The sequence below is a fragment of the Harpia harpyja genome, unplaced genomic scaffold (genome assembly GCF_026419915.1).
Source record: "Harpia harpyja isolate bHarHar1 unplaced genomic scaffold, bHarHar1 primary haplotype scaffold_118, whole genome shotgun sequence".
Classification (NCBI taxonomy): domain Eukaryota; kingdom Metazoa; phylum Chordata; class Aves; order Accipitriformes; family Accipitridae; genus Harpia; species Harpia harpyja.
Window position 1 is genome coordinate 222726 of NW_026293190.1, and position 8740 is coordinate 231465.

The 8740-nt window shown below is 52.1% G+C and overlaps 1 pseudogene; it reads right to left on the minus strand.

The window, feature by feature from the left end:
• Nucleotides 1-642: 642 nt before the first annotated feature.
• LOC128138220 (olfactory receptor 14A16-like) lies at nucleotides 643-3913 on the minus strand (annotated as a pseudogene).
• Nucleotides 3914-8740: the final 4827 nt, after the last annotated feature.

Here is an 8740-nt window from a genome sequence, read left to right on the forward strand (position 1 = left end):
ATCAAGCTGGGAAGTGAGCCTGCAAGTCCAAATCAACAAGGTCCATGGACAGGCAAGGCTGTGTCTATGGCTGTGTCTGGAGACCAGTAGCCCTACAGCATAGATCAAACTGGGGCTGAAACTCAGGCCTAGGCTTCAGTTGTCTCCTGGGCCCATGGACAGAGGTGTGGGTGGAGGCCGCAGGTGATGCTGCTCAGGGCCTTGACACTGCCATCTTAGACCCCACCTGCCAGTGCCCTCAATAGGCCAAATTCTCATTCCCTGATATGCAGGGTCTGCTCTCTGCTACTCTCCTTCTTCCCATCCCTGGGGATCTGGGACACCCCAGTTTCATGGTCACTATGGCCAAGGCTGACACCACTCCTCACATCCCTGACCAGCTCTTCCTCTTCTGGGAGTTCCAGGTCCAGGTGAGCATCAGACTGGATGGCCTAGTCAGAAGCTGACCCACACAGAAGCTCCCACCTCATCAGTTGCCCGTCCCATAGAAAATGTCCACACATATCTGAGCTGCCCTGACATCACACAAGGCATCCCCCACTTCTCAGCTTCTGTGTCGGTCTCTCCTAAGCATGTTGTGTCTCCATTCACCAAATAACCCATGGGAGGTGTCCTTCCTCACCTCAGCTTATGCCACTCATTTCACAGCTCTGTCATGGCACACAGGGTTCCCACTGTCTGCGCCCCAGGTGGTGGTCTTTGATGCCCATTAGGACTGCAGCACCTCAGATGTGGCTCCAGGGCCAAGGGCAGACTCGTAACAAGGAAAGCCTCTACCAAGTAATAGGAGCCCTTGTCTAGAAAGGCTTTGCTTCTCAGCAGAGGCATGCTGGAGTAGATGGCAGGTGGCAACATCATGATGAATGAGGTTCCCACCAAGAACAAAAGCTGCAGTCCCTGAGCCCAGAGAGAAAGAGGCCTGGGCTGTGCAGCCCTGGCAGGAGAGGGGTTTGCTGTCCCAGGTGACTCTGCAGCACTGTGGGACCTGTGCCAGAGGTGAAGCTCATCTTCAAGAAGGACAAGTCCCTGGGGGAGGACAGCCTGTCATCCAACCACACTGTGGACGTCATGCTGGGGGTTGACCAGCTAGATAGCAGCTCCACAGAGAAGGACCTTGAGGTCCCAGAGGACAAGCAGCTGAGCATGAGCGAGCGATACCCCCTCATGGCAAAGGCCAGCAGCCTCCTGGGCTGCATTAGGAGAAGCATTGCTGGCAGATGGAGGGAGGTGATCCTTCCCCTCTACTCAGCACTGCTGAGGCCACAGCTGGAGTGCTGTGTCAAGCGCTGCGCTGCCCGGTGCAAGAAAGTTGTTGACCTACTCAAGCAAGTGCAGCAAAGGGCCACAAAGCTGGTTGAAGGGACTGGAGCATCTTCCCTAGGAGGAAAGGCCGAGAGATGTGGGACTGTTCAGCCTGGAGAAGAAAAGCCTGAGGGGGATCTTATTAATGTGTATAAAATTCTATCTGAACCCAAGAAGACATCATTTGACGCTGTGGGTGGTGAAACACTGGAACAGGCTGCCCGGACAGGTTGTGGAGTCCCCATCCATGGGGCTACTCCATACCCACCTAGATAAGGTGCTGAGCAACATACTCTAGCTGAGCCTTCCTCAGCTGAGGGGGTTGAACTGGATGATCTCCAGAGGTCCCTTCCAATCACAACGTGTCTGTGATTCTGCAATTATAAAGGAGAAAGGTAGGGCAGAAAAAAATGAACACCACATAGCCTTGACCACAAATATTGTGGGATCCCATGGAGGAGACCCAAGCTGGAACAGGGGAGAAGTGTGAGGAGGAAGGAGCGGCAGAATTGTTCTATACTGACTGTTAACCCCCTCTTCACTGTCCCCCATGCTCCTCTTGGCGTTGGGATGAGTAGAAGAATTTGGATCAAAGGAGTAATGTGAGCCTACCTCCTGGCAGCTGCTTCATGGCGCCTGTCCTTGTGCTGGCCCAGCCCCACTGCCCATACACGGTCCCACGGCCCCACTGTGCAGGCACAGCATGGGAAAGGGGAGAGTCAGGGGCGGGGACCTTCCCCCCATTGTGATCCCAATGGCAGCCTTCAGATCACAGTTCCACTATGACCCTCCTACTTTTGCAGCTTCCCCAGCACCCGACCCATGCCCTGCCGCAGCCTTGTCCTACATGGGGTTTTGCAGACAGCTCTGCTCTGCCAAGGTCTGGGGAAGAAGAGAAGCTTAGCAGGGCTGTCTGTTCCCCAAAACCAGCCTTTGGACCACCAGGAAGATGGAGGTGGCCTCACAGCAAAACTCACCTGTAAAACTGGGGTGACCAGCAAGTGCTGGAAACGGCCAATGAGAGATGCTGAGGGTGACAAAGGCCCTGATCCACCTTCGCATCTGTCCACACCACCAAGGGCACAGACCAGACTCCTCCTCTCCCCTACACCTGCATGTCTTCCATGCTTGCCGCAAGCCCTGGCTCTGAACGACAAAACCCAAGTGTGAGTCCTTGCCCTGCATGCCCACAGACTAAAAGCTCTACACTGATGTTATTTCTCTCCTGGGCACTTTCCAGCCCAGACCAGCTCCCCATCAACTCTCCACACTTCCCTTGATCTCTCTCCACCTCCCCTGCCCTCTTCCCAGCACAACCCAGTCTGGCATGGCCCCACAGCAGTGCCCACCACAGGGTGCTGCAGAGCTCTGGGCACTCACCCCACAGCCCCAGACCCTCTGAAGGGCACAGCAGCTCCTCAGGGGTGGAGAGGGGTGAGCCCCAGGGCTGGGGGGCATCTGTGGCACAAGGCCTGAGGAGATCCCTTGTATGACGGAAATGCTGCTATGGAGGCCAGCTCTGTCACACAAGTGCCCACTGCCTGTCCTTGCCTGCGGTCACAGGCCTGCCACACAGCAGGACTGCAACCATGCTTGAAGAGCACTCAGGCCTTCCACCAACCAAGGGGTTCAGAAGGAAAGCATGGAAGTGGGAAGAGAGCAGCTCGGGAAAGACCAAGCGCTGGTGCTCCCTGGCAGTGCTGCTGTGCCAGGACTCTTTTCTTCTTCCCCTCTGCACACAGGAACTGGTCCCTGCAGCTGCAGAGAAGGTCTTGGAGGAAGAATCTTGGAAAAAAAAGTCACTGCAGGGCCTTTTATTTTGTTTAAACACACAGAGGGAACAGCTCATTTGCACAGCCTCCAGGGCACACAAAAGCTGCATAAACTGTGAATTAGAAACTGGAGGAATAAAGACATTTCTTTGTGGAAAGCATTCAGATAAGTAAAGAAAAGTGAAATAGAATAAAACGAAAACCAAACTCAGCATAAAAAGACCAGCAAAAGCCAGGTTGGGTCTGTAATGAGATATGAGTACTATGCAGAACACAAGAGGCAGTTTATTACTTCTGAAAAGCATCCAGTGATTAGTTGTCTCAGGGCACCCTTGATCTCATGGTTTCTCATGCTGTAGATGAGGGGATTCACGGCTGAAGGCACCACTGAGTACAGAACTGCCACCACCAGGTCCAGGGATGGGGAGGAGATGGAGGGGGGCTTCAGGTAGGCAAAAAGGCCAGTGCTTAACAAACAAGGAGACCACAGCCAGGTGAGGGAGGCACGTGGAAAAGGCTTTGTGCCGTCCCTGCTCAGAGGGGATCCTCAGCACAGCCCTGAAGATCTGCCCATAAGACAGCACAATGAAAACAAAACAACCAAAGACTAAACAGGCACTAACCACAAGTACTGCAACTTCCCTGAGGTAGGCATCTGAGCAGGAGAGCTTGAGGATCTGGGGGACTTCACAGAAGAACTGGTCCACAGCATTGCCTTGGCAGAGGGGTAGTGAAAATGTATTGGCAGTGTGCAGCACAGCATGGAGAAACCCACAGCCCCAGGCAGCTGCTGCCATGTGGACACAAGCTCTGCTGCCCAGGAGGGTCCCGTAGTGCAGGGGTTTGCAGATGGCAACGTAGCGGTCATAGGCCATGACAGTGAGAAGAAAATACTCTGCTGAGATCAAAAAGACTAACAGAAAGATCTGTGCAGCACATCCCAAGTAGGAGATGGCCCTGGTGTTCCACAGGGAATTGGCCATGGCTTTAGGGACAGTGGTGGAGATGGAGCCCAAGTCGAGGATGGAGAGGTTGAGGAGGAAGAAGTACATGGGGGTGTGGAGGCGGTGGTCACAGGCTACGGTGGTGATGACGAGGCTGTTTCCCAGGAGGGCAGCCAGGTAGATGCCCAGGAAGAGCCAGAAGTGCAAGAGCTGCAGCTCCCGAATGTTGGGCATCTGCTGTCTCTGGATGTGGAGCACTGAAGGAGGCAAGGGCAGTGACATATTAGGGCATTATTCTCTGACCAAAATCAAAACCATTTCTCATAATATACGTTCACCTCATTTTTTCCATTTCAGCGAGATCTCTGTTCAGCTCTGTGGATGGAGCTCTGGTTGTTGCTGGCTGAGTGTGCCATGAGGATCAGGACCTCTGCCCATTGGCTGCCAAGGAGTCAGCCCTGCTCTGCAGCGGTGGGTTTCTGGGAATGGTGTCTGTCAGGGGGTCAGTCCTGGTGTTTGAATTGGTCAGAGGAAACTGCTCCTAATGTAAAAGTGCTTGTCAGCATCTGCACTCCCAGGGGTAAGAAAACACAATCAAAAGAGTGTTTAGGAGAGAGGGGGGAGCTTAGAGCTCTCCCCTATCTCACCTAGTGATTCTCTTGGATTTCAGAAACCCTCATCATTTCTGCTTCACTCAGAGAAAACAAAGTGTGTCCTGCGAGGGAAGACGATTGCCTGTGGCTTAGTGCAGAGAGAGCCGAGATGGTCTATCACTCTGTCGTGTCCCCACTACCCTGAGCTTGCACCTTTCTGAGATGGAGGGTAATCACACCCCCATGTTAACCTGAAAACACTCCAGGCACTACTGAGAGCAGAGAGACCCACTGTCCAACACCAAGTGTCTCCCCCTTTCTCAAGGTCTCCGCACACCACCTCTTGCCAAGGACACACATGGCTCATTTCACAAACCCAACAGCATTTCCTCAGTCATAGTGTCTCTGTGCTTCTCCATGGGGCATTCAGAAACACCAAGATGCTATGGGACAGATCTGCACCCTGGAGGGCAGCTCTCAGCTTGGAAGGACACCCCAAGGAGGTAGCCAAGTGTCCTGATGATGGTATCTCAGGAAGGGAGAGTCGGCTCATTTGCTAGGAAATGACACAGACTGCATTGCCCACAGACCCACAGGCTGGAGGAAAGCTTGGACACCTGTAACCTTGTTCCCATGGACACAGCTGCATGGGAGGACCCACAAGATCAGTGTGTGACTCTGCAGCTGAAACTCCCATCCCCAGAGAGCCTGACAGCAAGAACAAGATAACAACAGCAATAACACAGACAAGTGGGGAAAAAAGGAAAAAAGCAGTGATGGTCTGGCTCAGAGAGGCAAGGGGAGAGGCAGCTGGGCACTCAGGAAAGAGTTACCCTTACCCAGCTGTGCATGCCACCTGCCAGACACCAGCACAGCCAGGCAGTTGTTCTCAGTCCCTGTGCTCTGCTTCAGGAGGCTCCTATCAGACTTACTGATCACTCCAAGCTACAGCTCAGGAGTCTCAGGGACTTGTTCCAGCATGACAGCTCCTTTTCCATTTCTCCCCCAAATTCCCCAAGACTAGAAAGCAGAAAACATAGATTCAGGAAAGCTCCTGAAGTTTGTAGCAATCCCTGCTTTGACCTTCCCTTTGAAAAGTGCCCTCAGAAATGACTTGGTGGTGATCTAGAGGTGTGAGCAGCCCTGAACCACACAGCACCCTCTTGTCAGCAGAAGGACCCTGCCCTGCTGGGGATTGCTTCTTCCACCCACAGCTTCTCCCCACTCTGCTGTTACAGTTCCCAGGCAGGCTGAGTACTTACCCTGACCGGTGGCAGAGTCCCTGCCCCAGCACACAGCCCCCTGGGGTGCAGGGACCCTGCTCAGAAGGACAGCCCTGGGCACCCCTGGCTGCACACCCACCTTCACACTCTGCAGCCATCCCCAGGGGAAGGCAGCTGACATGCCCTGTCCCTCTGAGAGTGCAGCAGGGAAGCTGTGCTCCAAAGCACATCCTTTCTCTCTACACTGGAGAAACTGTGAGAGTCTTCCTGACACATCCCATAGGCTGTGGGATGTGCCAGCTTTAGGAGGTCACTCCAGGAACCACAGCTGCATTGCCCTGCAGCCAGAGACTTACCCTGTGAAGGGCTGTGAAGATTTTTCTCCAGGTCAGCTCTCCTCTCTCCTCCCACCCCAGACTGCCTTTAACCTCCCTCTCCCTTCCCTCCTGTCCCCTCGGTGCCTGCAGGCAGTGCCCTCAGCCCTGCTGCGCTTTGCAGAGGAGCTGCTCCTGGGCAGAGCTGTCTCTCTGCAGTGCTGCCTGCTTGCCATGAGCTCCCTCCAGCCCAGGAGCCCAGCCCAGCTCAGCAGCAGAGGACCAGCCCAAGGCAGCACTTTCTCTGCCCCCTCTGGGCTCCCTCCAGGTGTCCCTGGGGCTCCAGGGGAACCTGCTGGCAAACAGGCTGAAGCAATCACTGGTGTTCCCTCCCTCAGCTACAGAGAGACTTCTGTCCTGTGGCATTTCTTTTATTAGAAAAAGAGTTGGGTATGTGTTAAGGAGGCTCACACAATCAAATCCAAGTGGTGTTAAAACTCAGATTTGTTCTTCAGTAAAAAGTTAGTTAGAACTCCGGTAACATTTGTGAACCACAGGCTCAAGGATGTAAGGGGAATTAGTACTTCACAGCCGACTTAAGAATTCAAATTCAGCATACAAATAACGTCACAGCATACTTAAATATGCTCTCTAATTCAACACTGTGTAACTTAGCTATCTAATAAATAGCGCAGAAAGCAGAAGCAGTCAAAATGAAAATCCTCCAGGTGACTGCCTGCCTGCTCTTTGGGCACTTTCCAAAGCAAATATTCAAGTCAGTTGCCTTAAATCTTTTCACAACTGATCCACAACACATCTCTTATTTATAGCTAGTGTTCCGTAAAGATATAACCATCACCCTCTAAGAAGTGACACATATTGTCAAAGAAGGATCTGAGCCACATACAGTTCTCAGGCACCATGTATCAGTGTATTTTTATTTCTCTCTTTTCATGTGGATAAAATCAGAGAGCCTTTTGTTGACGTGGAAGTCACGGATACTGCACAAAATCAATATGATCAAGCAGATGCCACTTTATTGACCTAATAGCTCGGTTTATATACTCATTTTGGTTCCCAATCACGCATAAGCTGATTAAAGATTGGTTAGCATGTGCTATCCACGCGCCTAAAGCAATAGTTTGATTGGATAAGACTTTCTGATCACGCAAATGATTGTCTCCGCCTGTATCTTGTTCTGTCCTTCTTTCCGTCACATAGGCCCAACTTTGTCCTGCTTTTTTGTGCTTGCTCCATCAAAATTGTAGCAACAATTATCGTTAACAAAGCGCCCTTGAAGCCAGCTGCTTGCAAGGCGTCCTTGAGGCCTACTGCCTACAAAGCGTCTTTGAGGCCTGCAAAGCGTCCTTGGCTCACAAGTTAATCAGGTCCATCGTGCCTGGATTGTTCACTATCTGTCCATTATTTCCAAGTATCCCACACCTTTCTTTGCAGCCGTGACAGGAGTCTGTATCATCATGGGAACAAAGACCGTCACACCTTGGCTTCACTGAAACTCAGGCAAACCTCCCACTGACTTCAAAACCTAAACCAGAGTTTTACCACCAGCCTTTGATTCCCAGCTTGTGTCTTATAGAAATAAATTTTCCTCACACCTTCATAGACAGAGGATTAAAATAGATCACTATTTAACTTTGAGACATGTGACGTGGACTGCTGGATGATTTTGGAAGTGAATGGCGATTGGGAAGCACAGTGTGGGTGCTTGCATTACTGCGGCACATAACAAACAGAGGATGAGTTTACAGAGGAACATGATAGCCTTACGAAGTATTCATGGATCTGCTATTGTAATGTTGATATCCCACAAACTGAGGACAGGCAATGGGTCCAATGCATTCAATGCTGCCGTAGCTCAGTGTGGCTAGTGGGTTTGCTGGTCATTACGTGTGGTTACTTCTGACTATCATCTACCTAAAGAGACAAGTAAATATGTGCTGCATCTCCTGGTTGAGACCTTACTGGCCCTATCTCCTCCCTGTGCTCGCTCACATCACCAGTAAAAATGCTGGTCTTCTCGTTATGCAGACATAAATAAATACCCGTCCTGTTATCTATCTCTTCTGATAGTTGTGGGCACCTACAGGGAGGCAAAACAGGGGTGCCGGAGCCTGTTGATCCAAAATATGCCCATCTTCATTAAGAGTATGTCCCTGCTAACAGAGGTACCAGCTATTCCCTCTGCTGTTTGGGGCACTTGCATCCTTGAAGAGAGCAGCGATGGCAGATCGCATGAGTGTCACGTCTGGAAAGGACAGGTCCATCAATTCCGGATTGCTGGAAAAGGTCTTGCTTGGCTTGTGCGAGCCAGGCCAGCAGCTTCACCCACTGGCTCTCCCCACTCAGAGGGGAGAGCTGATCCACTTGCGTACAATCCCACACTGCCCCGACCCCACACTGGCCAAAGGGTGCTACCCCGGACCCCCAGGATGGTGATATTTGGGACAGGAGTGTTGTGAAGGAGCTACCCTTGAAAGCCAGGGATAGCTGCAGGGCAGGCAGAGGGAGAGAGGGAAAGGGATGCAGTGCCCCTGCGGAGGCAGCTCCATCACGCAGGCTACTCTAAGCCCC